Source organism: Streptopelia decaocto, assembly GCF_964273445.1.
Source record: "Streptopelia decaocto genome assembly, chromosome: 1".
Lineage (NCBI taxonomy): Eukaryota > Metazoa > Chordata > Aves > Columbiformes > Columbidae > Streptopelia > Streptopelia decaocto.
In genome coordinates, this window is record NC_138663.1 from 34,648,409 (window position 1) to 34,664,499 (window position 16,091).

The following is a 16,091-nucleotide window of genomic DNA, read 5'->3' on the forward strand; positions in this document are numbered from 1 at the left end:
AAACTGTATTTTATCACCCAAGAAAATGTTCTTAAAAGATATTATCATCCCTCAATTGTTTTTAGTGCTGAAATAATGAGGAATTTCAGTGACATATTCATAGTGCAGTTGGTCTATAAGAAATAATATACAGTTGTAAAGATTTTCAAGATAGTTAAAATGCTAAAACATGTATTAAGCTTGTGGTTTTCTTCTGCATCCTGTACACTCCATTAATCTAAATCACTAGTGCTTCCAAAAGAACAGCAGGACAGCCTTGGCCATCTGCAGTCAGGCACAACAAAATCGTGTAGGTAACTAACACAACCATTTCTATACTATTTACAGAAATGAATTTTGGAATGCCTCTCATCTAATTTTTTTCAGGATATATTTGCTTTGGAGGACTGCCTATCTCACTTGAGACTGACGATGATAATTCCTTACATGAGTGCTGAGAACTAGATCTGATCCAAAAGACTTGTTAAGACAAGGCTCACAGGGAAGTAGGATGGCAAATGTGGAATCATTGTAGACTTGCAGGAGCATTTAACCAGGCACCAGTTCTTTAAACACAGGCAGAAGAGTAGAGTGGAAAATAAAACTGGCAAACTAATAGGAAGAGCTACAGATATTGTCTATCTGGATTTCTGTAAGGCCTTCGACACAGTCCCCCACAACATCCTTCTCTCTAAATTGGAGACATAGGGATTTGATGAATTGACTGTTTGGTGGATGAGGAATTGGTTGGATGGTGACATCCAGAGGGTAGTGGTCCATGGCTCAATATCCATATGGAGACTAGTGATGAGGGGTGTCCCTCAGGAGACCATATTGGGACCAGTACTATTTAATATCTTCATCAATTACATGGACAGTGGGATCGAGTGCATCCTCAACAAGCTTGCAGACGACACCAAGCTGAGTGATGTAGTTGACACATCTGAGGGATGGGATGCCATCCAGAGGGACCTGGACAAGCTTGAGAACTGGGCCCATGTGAACCTCATGAGGTTCAACAAGGCCAAGTGCAAGGTCCTGCAGCTGGGTCAGAGCAATCCCAGTATCAATAGAGGCTAGGGGATGAAGGGATTGAGAGCAGCCCTGAGAAGAAGGTTTTGGGATTACTGGTGGATGAAATATTGGATGTGAGGCAGCAATGTGCACTCATGGCCCAGGAAGCTGACTGCGTCCTGGGCTGCATCAAAAGAAGTGTGACCAGCAGGTCAAGGGAAATGATTCTGCCCCTCTGCCCTGGTGAGTCTCCACCTGGAGTCCTGCATCCCACTCTGGAGTCCTCAGTACAAGAAAGATATGACCTGTTGGAGAGGATCCAGAGGAGGGCCACAAAAATGATCAAAGAGATCAAGCACCTCTCCTATGAAAAAAGGCTGAGAGAGTTGGGGTTGCTCAGCATGGAAAAGACTCCACAGAAACCTTATTGCAGACTTTCAGTACTTAAATGGGGCTTATAAGAAAGATGGAGACAGACTTTTTAGAAGGACCCATTGCCATTGGACAAGGGGTAATGGCTTTAAACTAAAAGAGGGTAGATTTAGACTAGATACAAGGGAGGAATTTTTTACAAGTATAGTTAAACACTGACACAGATTGCCCAGAGGGGTGGTAGATGCCCCGCCCCTGCAAACATTCTGGATCAAGTAGGACAGGGCTCTGAGCAACCTGATCTTGTTGAAGATGTCCCTGCTCATTGCATGGGTGTTGGATTAAACAAGCTTTGAAGATACCTTCCAACCCAAAATACATATTCTATGATCCCATGATTCGATGATTCTAAAGTAGTTCAAGAAGTAGAACAACTACATCATGTTAAAGTTATTGTGTTATAGACCTAGTTACAGAAATTGAGACTGCAACAAATTTGAACTAATTAATATAAATTCCAGAAATCCTAGAAGTCCAGAGTTTTTGAGTTTTTTTCATAGAATCATAGAATGTCCTGAGTTGGAAAGGACCCACGAGGATCATCGAGTCCAACTCTTGTCCCTGCAAATCAATTTTACATAACTTTATTTGTTATTCCTATTTATTAATGAAGCACATTGCTTCAATATCTACTGTGCATATTACATCAATGTAAGAGGAATTTGAAACTAGAAACAAGACACCACAAATTTGTGTTCCAATCTAAAGGTCCACTGAATAATGACAAAATATGGAAAAATGTTCCATACACAATGTTTGTTGCAAGTGTTTCTCTTTGAAATTCCAAATTAACCAAGTGAACAGTAATGATAAATACTCTATATTACACTTAGTTCTAGTACTCAGGCAGTCATCTTCCACAGAAGCAATGGTCCCAAATATGTATTTTAATCTGGTGTTAGGAGTATCTTGCATACAAAGTTTCAAGAAATTTTGAATGATTCTTGCTTAGTTGGATGTTTATTTTTCTTGGTATGGTGAACTGTCTTTTCACCAAATTGTTGTACTTTCATACAGACTGCTTCTAGTCAGACATGGAGCTTGAAAGATTTGCCTGGCAGCAATGAATATAGAAACGAAGAGTTATCATGCACTAACTTAGCAAATTGAATATTTTAATAGTAGCTAGTAATCCAAAATATTATGAAGTTAACTGTCCTTTAAAAGAAGATGGAAAAGGGAAAATAATTAGCTTTCATTTTTCTACAGAAAACACTTGAAGGAGAGACATAAGATACTTAGCTATCACAACAAAAAGGGATCAAGTTCCAATCCAGCTGTAATCTGGTATGTACTTTTATTTTGCAAGTATTCAAATTTAAGAGGTATGCTCTATTGCCAAAACAACATCTTATTTATGAATGATGTTTTTTTAAATCTCTACATGGGAATGTGTTTAATCAAAATATATTATTTTCTACTTGAACTTACTTAGTATAGTTTGGCTTCTTTTAGGCAGCCACCATGCTTCACAGACTTGTTTCTCTGATTTAGGGAGATGAGATACATGCCGTGACTCCTAGCTTGGCCGTGGTTCCAAATTTCTTTTTATGTTAACTAGGTCACAAGTGGAAAGGAGATAATGCACTCTTGTTTTTTGGACACAAACATGCATTTGTGTCCAAAAACCCCAACTGCGTGTTCCCAGATTACATATTTTAGGCATAGTTGCAGGCAACCATTAATTGCTTTCTGAAACTAAAACTTGATTTCATTTTGTTTACTACAGCAAAGTAAAAAAACCCCTACAAATACAAGATTAATTTAAGTAAATTTGCCTTCATCTGTCTATGCATGTAAAGTTTATCCTGTCAAATGCAATGTTGTGGGTTTTTTTTTCTGTGGAAAAAAGAAAAAAAACAAGCAAAACCAACAACCTCTCTAGCTTTGGTACCTAATGTACATATTTCTCCCTAACAGTGTACAGACACAAATAACAGTTGATTTGAAATTTTGCAATTACATGTAATCTCTATGAAAGTATGGCATTCAGCATCTACAACCAGAAAACAGAAGAACTTAATTTCATTATGGCAGAAGACTAAATATTCTGTGTGGCAGTTTATCATCTAGTATGATACTTGCAAGCTTAAACTGGTTGACTGTCTTCTCATTTCACAGAAATTTTGTTCATCTGCAGTAACAGTTCTAAAATAACATTAAATTGTCTCATCATTGCAGCTCTGTTTTCTTATTAATTCAAACACATGCTCCCTAGAATATCATACATGGAAAGAACATAAGGATTTCCTTTCTCTTTAACTTCTATAACCCTCCTTTGATCTGTTTCTGAGCTCTAAATACAGTGAATCCAGGGTTAGCTAAAAACATACTGCATTCATTTTTTAATAGCATTTTCACAGAAAAGTGAGATTCTGAAAGATTGAAGAATTGTATAATGACACTCTGCAAAGGGATTTTGCCACTCTAACATCATATTTGAAATATTAAGTTTTTCACTGTCATTAAATTTTATTGTAATCATCATGGTTTGTATATTGAGTCTTTTCTGATGCAACAACAATTTCTTGCTCTGGTTGTAGTAGTTGTATGATTTCATAATACAAATCAGCAGATTGAAAACTGTATAAAAATATATATGAATATATATATACGCCAATATATGCATGAATGTGTATCTGAGTATCTTACAGAAAAAAACAGTGTAACATAAAAACTAGGTAATACTTATAAAATACTTTCTGATTGAAAAGTGAAAACGCATTTCTTGGAATGGAAATAGATCTCTTTATAATATGAACTATTTATGCATAGAAATGTCATAATAGCCATAATAGTAACATCAGTATGCTAAAGAGCAAACTATATTTAGGAGCAAGAGTGACTTTATCTGTCACAACAGAATTATTTTTGATTTTCAATTTTTTTTTAATAATAGTTTTTCAGAAAAACAGAAGGAAAATTGTGGAATTGATACTGTACTTTTTCAAAACCTAGGGAACTGAATATCTATAAGACAGTTATTTCTTATTGAGACTTCCTGTATGTCCAATTTAGGAAATACGTAACAGAAGCAAAGGTTTTCAAAGCAGGCACTTTCCTTTTGGAGTGGACACACACACACACACACACACACACACACACACACACACACACAAAGATGACAAGCAGAGGTCTGGACTACATGTCCCTCTGTATAAATGGCTGGTTTCCTCCAGACTAGAGCTCAAAACTCCCTTCTGAAGAGGAAATTTATCCTCCTCCATTGTCCTTCCCCTTGGAAGCAGAAGAGAACATCTATGAAACAACTTTTGTTCATGCTTGTGAAACACATGTATTTTATTATGTTGGAGAGATGGAGCAATCTGTCAAGGAGGGAAAGAAATTATTAGAATTCAATATGTAGGACTAATTGTCTATTTAAGGTATGACTTGGGAGAAAACGGTGGGGGTGTTACCTTTTGGTTGCAGGGTGACAATAAACCATGGCAGATGCTTTGTTAACCCCCTGGCCCCCACTAGGCCCCTTTAGCCCCCTCATCCCCACTAAGAACAGGCGATAGGAGGGTAAAGAGACAAAGAGAGAGAGAGTTGGAAAAAATTTAAAATGTTTTACTAATGCTACTAATAAAATAGAGATAATAATGCAAAATATACAAAACCAATCTTGAATTCCCCAGCAAAACTCAGAACAGGCTGCTCCAGCAGCAGCAGAGCAGACACCTGGAAGTTCTGGGCTGGATTCTAAAGCAACCCGGAACTGGATTCAGTCTGTCACTAGGCCCCAGATTCTCCCCAAATACCGGCCATAGTCGAAGAAGGGGAAAAGTGACGAGATCCTTGTGATCTCCCACTTTCATATGAAGTATCACTTGAATGGGATAGAATACTTAGTTGGTCAGTTTTAGTCACCTCTTCATTCTCTCTTCCTTGCCCCTCTCATTTACAGGATGTGCATCCTTATTAGCGACCTTGCATTCCATTGCTATGTCTACCAAAATATGTATCCTACTTTAGAAAAGTACAGTTACTAAGAAGATTTTAGCTGAAAGGAAAATTCACTAAAGAGAAACTTGTCTTGTTTTTAACAAAACCAGGACAGGGGGGTTTTTGGTTGGTTTTTTTTTTTGGTTGGTTGGTTGTTCTAAATTGGGATATTAGGCCAATTTGCATGACAGGGAGTTGAAGAATGAAGACCATGTGTAGATCACATGGTTATGAAAGGAAATGTTTGAAAAATAAGTGGCAATGTTAGGACTGCAGAGAGAACTCCTGTGTTATATATATATAAATATATATACGTATACATACACAAATGTTTAGAAAATAAAGCTGTAAAGATTCTAGATAAGGTTCAGGCATTCCAAACATATAAGATGAAGAAACACAGCATAAACTATGCCATCCTTCATTTCATGTTCAGTACAATGGGGTCTCTTGTTTGTTCTTGGTTGTCCCAATCACATAAAATTTTCTTACTAAGTTGTGTGTCAACTCTCAGTTAATTTACACTTCTAAACAGAACTATACTACTAGCTGCTCCTCAAATATTTCCCATATTATTCAGTATCCAATAACATATTGTAGATTACTATATGAGGTACTTTTCCATGCTTTCAGCATTACTTGGGATATATCCAGTCATGTTATGGCCTCTTGACAAAGTATTGAACTTTGGAAGATCAAAGATAATCAGTCTGAGAGGGATTAAATAGATTTGAGAATGAGACCAATATTTATTTAAAATTTAGAGAATATCCAGAACTCACCTGCCCTTTGCACATTAGAGGCAATTGTCTTAAACATTAATACCTCTATGCAGTTGCTTCTTTTCATATAAATGATTCTTGGTTGAGAGAGGGAAACTGAAGGAAACTGAGAAACTATTCTGAAACTAGAATTCACTCCTGTAAAGGACCACAGTAAGGTTGAAAACTTTTTTTCAGTTACTAGTTACTTATTGTAGTATAGTTTCTGATTGTACAGCTGCCTCATGTTTTGGGTATTAATTTGAGGGAAGAGGCAGTGAGGTTCAAAAATACTAGTTAATACCGGATGGACAGGTCTCATTTTGGAAAGGAAAAGTATTTTCATGAGGAAAAATCTAGAATGAATGTTGTTTTGAATTATTTTTGATTAATTTGAACTTTTGAATAAACTGTTCCCTCAGAAGGATCCTCTCCCGTTCCAGTTACTGCCCAGAAGTTTGTTCTGAGTTCATGAGAGCTTACTAACTCCTTAGAACAGAAAGGCATTTTTGTTTTTAGTTTTGATTTCTCTGACTCTGGTGTTGATGTCCCATGTATATACTGACACCATACTAGCAAGATCACAAAAAACCCCAAAAATATTAATAACATTCTCTAATAACCTGAACACAGAAAAGTCCAGAAAAGAATTATGTTAAAAGGGGCAGACTTCTACTGCCAAAATTTTCAACTAAATTTGCTGTGGAAGGCATTTTTTCTCATTAGCAGGTAAAAGAGCAATGCATTTGTTAGGATGAAGGATAAACTTTCTTACTTAATTAAAAATATAATTGCTGTAACAAAAGGGACACTCCAAGAATTAAATTGCCACATTTTTCATATTTCTGACTTTAGCACAAACAAAACTTCCCTTCTTTATACTGCAAATCACTGTACATTTTCCTCAATTCTTACTGGATATAAAGACTACTAATGGCTTAAAATAAAATAACTTTTGTATTAATGGCTTAGGACTAAAAAAAAATAATGTTCATCAATGCTACTGAATATTCTTCCATATCTGAATCTGCATTCCTGATACTTGGATTTTCCTCCGTTAACGTAAGATTGTGCTTTCACTGGATCCGATCAAACTCTTACATATTTGAGCTGGACTTTTTCTACTGAACGTAAAAGGTCAGGTTTGTAACCTTACCACATTGTGCATAAATATACAATAAAAGCCATATTTATGCACCTCATTTCACATCAGCTTCATAAATTCTGTTTAAGACACATGGTAATGTTAAGCTAAGAAAGGCAAGAAGCAAGAACATGTGATAAGGGAATATGGGGGAAAAAAAAAGCCTTTCTGACCAAATGTTATAAGGTGATATTTATGACTGACAAACAGCTGACATACAAATACCTCACAGTTTTTCTTCCTCCATTAGGAATATGCTAATGGTTAATACAAAAAGGTTCCAGACCATTAAGCATGCTAAAGTCAACAATAATTTTATTAAATCGTTTCAAAATCTGACAGGTAGGCTATGCAGTGTCTGAAGGACAAATCTTATCTGCTTACAGTGGGTTAGCTGCATCATGAACAAACTATGCTAGAAATGGATTTCTCAGGTAACAACAAAAATGGAAAGACTACAGCCATAAACTCATAAAACCATGCAGCAAAATCCTACCCATGAACACAATGCAATATTTTGGCTATAAATGGCTCTTAGTACAACTGTCTCTGAACTTTAATTACAATACTTGCAACCAAGCTTTTACACTCAGATTTTAACACTGATTTTTTTCAAAAGTAGAAAAAGTATCATGGTTTGCAAGGAAACTGAAAAACTATTTCATTAGCCATTATTACTACTTCATGTCTTCACATTCCATTGAAATCACCACATTCCACCAAAAACATATTTTCCCCTGTAATTACTAACATCTCTTGAAACAGTAGAAGCTTCTTTGAAATAAGCAGGCATTGTAAAGAGCTGAGCAGTAGATGCAATATACAGACTCTTCTCTCTACATGGCTATTGAAAATGAGTGTTTAGAAATAGTTTTGTACCCCCAACAGATGCTGGTTTTTTTCAGACTTGTCTTGTATAAACTTCTATCTAGTTTACTTTTCCTTAGCTAGAGGTTTGTATAGTAAAATAATGACCAACAGTTGATGACAAGATAGCAATCATAGAACTGAAAACTGATCAACCTTTCAGCTTTATAGAGGATTTCTTTGAACACCATCAAGATGAGGAAGCTTGCAAGGCTACTGTCTGGCTGTTTCACTGCCATCTCTATGTATACACTGAAAACACAAAAAGTCTATATTTTATATAGATGTTATGTATATATTATATGTATATGTATGCTGTATCTATAGTAAATAAGCATGGGCACATATATATATATATATATGGTGAAACACCAATAGCACATTACTGTAGTTAAGGTAGTCATCCAAAGACTTCTTTAAAATTAATGGATGGAAATAGACATCTTAAGGGCAATTAATTGGTGCTATTTTGGATTATAACATTTAGGTGAGATTAAACTTCTGTAGTATCTCTTTTCCCCTACTGATTAGACAGCAAAGCTAAAGTGAATAGCTAAGACTCAGGTGTCTCATTTTCAAACAATTAATTTAGGGCAAATACATACAGTCCTAAAGGGTATTGTGGAATATACTAAATTATTTGTCCTTTTGATAAAGAAACTTGTTAAGCATATGCTCTGGAAATTATATATATGAAGGGAAAACAATCAAAATTTGGAAATCCCAATGTCTTTATTTAATTTTTTACTTTTCCTAAGCAATTTCTTACTTCCTATCATGCCACACACCCTTCTACATGCTTTTTACATATTTGGAGGTTTTTATGTCTTATATTTCCAGAAATTCATGAAATATTTACAATTTGAAAATGCCGCTTTTATACATTGATATGTTTCCTGCTTTGCTCTTCATTCCTTTGCTAATAATTCTTATCATTGTGGTTGGTTTCTGACCACTACTGACGGTCCAGTCAGATTGTCAGAGAACTGACCAAAAAGCTCCCAAGTTCTTTTTCCAAGCGGAAACAATTACACTAATGCATGTCATTGCATTGCTTTTCTTTCCATGTGCATTTTGGTACAGTTATTTGTGATGAATTTAATCCACAGTTTTTAACAATCTGTTACCTAGATTCTTCTGCAGCTGCTCAAAATCAGCTTCAGAAACATTTTGGTACAATGCTTATAAGTACATACACATATCTATTCTTTTCTTTATATGATGTTCTTCTGAGTTTTTGATGTGTCGAAATAAATCACAAATAGAAGGAAAAAAATTGTTCTGAAATTGTTTGTTCAAATTCATAGCTATTTAAGCAATTATTTCATAGATTTTCTATCCAGGTACCCAGGCCTTGTTTTTTTTATTACTTTCATTACACATCTGGAATAAGGCTATTTTTACTGTTACCAGGCTCCACCAAATAAAAAAAGTTACAGATAAAAAGCTGTGTCATAACATATGCTGGTGTTTAATACAAAGTTTTTCATTCACAGCCTTTACAGTATACTAATATTGTGTCAATATAGTTTATAGTGATAGAAATGATGTCCTTAGCAATAGAAATTATCAACTTTCTATTCCTCATTATAAATTACTGTTTCTGTAGTTTTCACAATGTATGAAATATATGTTGGTTTGACTGTTACTGATTCTGTACATTTTTTTCTTAAAGATGAAACTCAAATTCAGATTATAAAATCAGGAGGTTCTAGAAAAAAATGGGAGATCTATTATCCATGAGAAGAAAGTCCAAATCTATTTGTAGAATAAAGTTCCCTTACACAGGAAGCAAAAAAAAAGCTTCACTTTACATTTCTGAAGTTGAGGGCCACTCCTTCGTTTACTGAGAGACATCAATTGAAATGCTTTTCTTTAGTATTGCCATAACATATAAAAAATGGTGTTGTGTGATACTTCAGTTGATTTATTAGATAGCAGAAGAATGTTTGGGGTATACAGTCACATAAGAACAAAAAATGCCAGAATGTTTACCACAACCACTGGTAAATAAGGTTTGAGACATTTATGTCATCAAGGAAAACATCTGCAGTGAAATATTAATTCCCAGTTACTTGGAAATACAGCAGTTATTCAAATATAATTCTGAGCCAAGTTCAGCTACAGCATAACTAGTCTTATTTACACAATTACATACAACAATAATTTCTCCTCATCAGAATTTCTCAAAATGGGATTTCTGCTCTGAAAGGCAGAATGAGACCAACGTTCTAATTTCTGCTCTGAATCGCATGCATCAGGAAGTTGAATGTTGCTCTCTGTTGCTCAGATAAACATCTCTCTGATGTTGAGCTGTCTCTTCCCTTTTTATTAATCTGCTTCTTTCTCTCCCATCCCAAAAATGATTCACACTTGTCCTGACAAGTGATTCACAGAGTCTCCCAAGCACCTTGAGTTAAGACATCTGTTGTGTGAAGTATGTTCTCTCCTTGATGAAGAGGATTAATAAAAAGGACATTTCATCACCAAGTCTCACATCAACCCCTTCCAGTCCCAGTCAGTGCACTTTGACCACAAAATCTCTTCATCCACAGTGATATTTGTACACTTCGTCTAGCATGTTCCCTGCTTTTTAAGGTACAAGGACAGAGAGAGGTTTTCCCAGCTTCACTGTCAAGTAACACCACCCACAGAGAGTGCCCAGTTGTGGTACAAACCAGTCTCTTTCTATCTGAAAATATCACATCAGCCCAGAAAAGAGAGCTTTAGCAGAAAGATGTTTAGTTCCAAGATGGATTTCCTTTTATATAGAAGAAAGAAAAGGATGCTTTTATGGTCATGTAGGGTGAATGTTTGTCTCTGTCGATGGAAGTGGAGAACTGCACACAGCTGAGGAACCTAGTTAAAATTATGTTTCCTCAAAATTTAGGGTATCCAAGGCAGGGACTCATGAAACAGTTGTGAGCAGAATCTCAACACAAGTCGTGCTCTTAATAAATTACTTGACTGAGTGGCTAATGCTGTTCATCATCATCTCCTCTATGCATATCAGGACAGCCGGATAACCATGAGCCAGCACTGTGCCCTTGTGGCCAGGAAGGCCAATGGCATCCTGGGGTGTATTAGAAGGGGGGTGGTTAGTAGGTCAAGAGAGGTTCTCCTTCCCCTCTACTCTGCCCTGGTGAGACCACATCTGGAATATTGGGTCCAGTTCTGGGGCCCTCAGTTCAAGAAGGACAGGGAACTGCTGGAGAGAGTACAGCGCAGGGCAACAAAGATGGTTAAGGGAGTGGAGCACCTCACTTATGGGGAAAGGCTGAGGGAGCTGGGTCTCCTTAGCTTGGAGGAGACTGAGGGGTGACATCATTAATGTTTACAGATAGATAAAGGCTGAGTGTCACATTGTCACAAGGATGGAGCCAGGCTCTTCTCGGTGACAACCAATGATAGAACAAGGGGTAATGGGTTCAAACTGGAACACAAAAGGTTCCACTTAAATTTGAGAAGAAACTTCTTCTCAGTAAGGGTGACAGAACACTGGAACAGGCTGCCCAGGGAGGTTGTGGAGTCTCCTACTCTGGAGACATTCAAAACCCGCCTGGACGCCTTCCTGTATAACCTCATCTAGGTGTTCCTGCTCCGGCAGGGGGATTGGACCAGATGATCTTCGAGGTCCTTTCCAATCCCTAACATTCTGTGATTCTGTGATTCTGTGATCTTTTTAAGCAAGACAGTGTAAAAGCCTTTTAATACAGCATACACACAGGACACTTAGCTGAGTTTATTGGGGTTTGTGCTAGTAACTTGACATCAGGAGAAGCAGTACAGAATTATTTCTCTTACTTACAGAAGAGACCTGGATTTCTCACGTTCATTAGTACATGATTGTAGTCCTTTGGGCTACACTGTGAAAGAGAGGTCCTTCTGGTACCAAGCCCTTATGACAGATTTGCTCTCAGATCTTATTCTTTAGATGTTAATCCAGAATGTAAAGCTGTCATTCATGCTTTTCCCACTGTCATCTTTGCTAGTAAATAATGTACCTGATTTAGTACCTTTACAGGTTTTTATGGTTGTCAATGCACTAAAAAGTAACAGGCCAGCACCCCTGCCAGAAGCAGACAGGATTATAGTGCAGTGGAAGTCAAAGGCATTAAATGTGTGAAAGTTATATCTTATTCCTTCTTCCCAACTTGGGCTCTGGAGCTCTCAGTAAACATTTCTCACAGATTTGCTCATCCTCTTGAAAAATTAGAACAAATATTTCTCAGAGTCACACTATAAAGCCATGTCCATGGGATTCTAAAAACAGTGAGCTCATGATTTATTCTGTAATGACAAAAGGCTTCATCAGCACTTCTTCACTTCAGGCCATTATTCTATGAAGTGCCTCTCATACTAACTCTCAAAAATCATAACAGAACTGAAAGGTAAAATACTGCATGGAGAATGTTCTGCTAGTTCAGTCCTTTATGGATCTGCATTTCTACTGTAGCCAATGCTTCTGACTGAGGAGGTAGTCTCAGAACTATATTTGTTTTATTGAGATAAATAGTATAAGCATGTAATTGATGATCACCTAAAATGTTTGAAAAAGCGATTTACCATTCATTTAAATAAATGTAGCACAAAACCAACACCATGGGGTGCTAAGGAAAATTGTAGGAAAATACATTTTTTCAAGGAGCAACAATGACATTTTGCATTTTAAAAACAATATTACAATGGAATTTATTATAATTACAATTATTTTCCTTTAATTATTACATTATACAATATGCATTGTTACTTCATTTTGTAAACCTGCCAACTGAAAAGTCTCTTGCCATTTCTGTTGCCATTAGTGAATTGTCTACTCAACCAAAGATACACAAATAATAGTAGTAGTGAAAATAAGAGTGTATTTTAGCAATCTACAGAATCATCACTTATAATAAAGTAATAATGTAAAAATCCATAAAGTCCATAAAAAGTAATTTGATTGCCATCTTTCCCTGTTTATATTCTGAATGGATCTGGATAGTTATAATTTTATTGTACTTAACAGAGACATTGTCCCAATACCTTTCAATGAAATAGGATAACATTTATTTTAATATTTTTAAGACAAATAGATTTGGATACCAGGGGTGACCCAAGATGTATCAGTTAATTTTTAAAAATCTAACAATTTTTCTGTTTCACTGACATATCTCTAGAGCAATTTGTTATTTTGACCTTCTATTTAAAACAAACACCTGAAAAAAAAGCAGCATCACAAAAGTAACATCAACAGGATTAAGGTGGTGTTTCAATCTTTCTAGTAATTATGGAAGTCCTATTTAAGACTCCTCTTCACCCACTCCCATAGTTCTGTGTTTATAACTTGTTCATAGTTCTTTCTTTGCACCTCTGTGATCTGCTTTTTCTGCTCTGGTGTCCCTGCAGTGTTCCTATTCTAATAAAGTCCACTAAACATGTATGTATAGCAGAGAGTAAAACCATAGTTTACTTCAGCTATGAATGGGAGAAGCAAGTATTTTCTGCTACCTTTGTTCCATCCTTGTTATTGAAACCAGTCTGATGTTATCTCCCTCCATCTCTTTATCTAGTCATGTTTGAACATTTTTTTTTTTTTGATTAGGGGAAAAGGAGCCCAGCAGTAAAACCTTATCTCTATTGGCAATGTCTACAGTGCTAAATAAAATAGGATTAGAGAGCAAGCTCAAATCCTGAACCCAACAACTCATGCTACTTAATTATTAACATACTCCCTGGCATGGTTTTCACTCTCCTAGAAAATGCTTGGGATTGTGTGAGCCAAGAGCCACTCCTGCACACGGAGTTTTCTCCACTCTGCTCTCCTTTATTAACTCACTATCCACCCCTCGCACCTCCAGAACTATTCCAGAAAGTCTTGCACATTGAATACACCCACAAGTCCTGTCTATGACACTCCAGAACCTATAACAAATGCCTTCAGTAACATGCTCTGAAAACAAGATGCCAGGGGGCTGCAACATTCTTTCATTATTGCAAACATACAAACTGAAAAAATAAAGAAAATGAAAAGTCATTATTGTATTTACGGGTCCAAGGATACCATCCCAGGCACAGGTCTGAAGTCAAGAATATTGCATGGATGTCATCAGTCTATGTAAGTCAGCCTTAGAGCTGAAAAGTTCTCCCTGGTTCTTTACAAGTACCAGTGTCACCAGTTGTTGCCAGAGTGGGGATGCAGGCTAATGCTGCTGGTGATGCAGAAAGTCACTGAACTTGGCAAGGTTTAGCTATTTATGGGTAACACACTCTAAGTATGGAGCGATCCTAGAGGAAGATTAATAGGTATGTTTGACTGATCACTTTCTACCCCACTCCTCTTTTTCTCATTTAATCTAAAGAGACTTCTGCAAGCATTCTGGGTTCAGATGCTGTCATTTTCTTATGCTAAATATATAAACTACTGAGCAGGGCTCCCCTTTTTTAAAACATACCTGATGCTTCCTACCATTTGAATGTAACCCATTTTATAAATACATCACAAAGAATTACTTATTTATCTTCAACTCAAACAAACTTAAATCCACAGCTCTAATTCCATATAGAAACTTTAAACCACTTATTCTTAATTTTCTGTGTAGATATGGGTAGCATAGGTGGGACAAAGAGAAGTGAGTTTTGTATTAAGTAGGTACTGATGTGGCAGGAAATAGGATCTGCTGTAATTCTGACTGACATCCCTTTACTCAGTCTATGAAATGCATGGAGAGACATGATAAAGAAAGCAAAGACTGGCAAAAATAGAGTGAGGGGAGTCACTGAGGTCCATGAGCAGAGGACTGGAGGAAGTGATTGCCATGCTACCATATCGCCCTTATTCATGCAGTCATGTTACAAATTTGCAATGCATCAGCATCTTATTTTTTTTTTTTCTCTGAATACGCATTTATACATTTCATTTCTTTAAGTCCAAAAAGTTTAGTTCTGTAACTCCAACATTTGGTGTGTTTGAGTAACTAGAAATAGTTCTTCTCCCCTTTCCTCTAACTGCAGTAATTTGGTAACAGGATGCAAAATGAAACCTACCCCATATCAAAAACCTTCATTGTGCCAAGTGTTCCCAATGGTATCCTTTAATTCTGCTCCATCCTAATCCATTGAAGGACTGCAGCTAAGGCTGTTATCAGATGAGCAGAGATGAGTAGAGATTATGATGTTGATGATGATTTGACAAAGTATAAATTCCACAAAAAATGCATTTGCAGTCACTTCAAAATTGTGTGAGTGCAAGCCAAATGTGCTCATTACCAGAATTTTAAAAGTTTCATCACACATAAACGTAGAACTATCATTATGCCTGCTTAATCTAGTGCTCCTGACACTCATACAAAATTTGGCAGTTCCTGCTTAAATTCCCATTAAATTCCCAACTTTCCACCAGATCCTAGGTGAGCATCCTAACTTTAGACTACAAAGCAGAAATGGGAGATCATATTTATGTTTTAATATGCTGTTTTGTATTAGTGCTTATAAAGCCAGTCGCTCCTACATTGTTCTCTGAATCCAGTGATCATGTCTTACACAAAAATGGAGTACCTCCAACATATACATATCCTATCCAGAGATTTCTCAGTGTTCACATACTCCACACCCTGCCTCTCAGGGTGCTTGTCTGAACTCAGATCTGTCCTCTTTCTGATTGAGGGTAGCAATAGGAAAAAGTTTATTTCATATTTTAAATTAATACTTTCTTCCAAGGCTATAGATATTCTGAGGGTGATATAGAGAAAATAGAAGACTTATGTTACTTCTGCTAGAATTGTTTTTCTCTTCACAAAACCATTCACATCTTGGCAATTAGGATTAGAGGAATTTAACATTTGATTATGACAAGGTGAACTAAAAACTAAACGTAGGCTGCACAATGCAGGCAGACATTCCAACTCTTCAGCAGAAATAAAAACATGGCTTTCTCCAGCAGCTTTGTCTGCATCTAGTCCATCTTC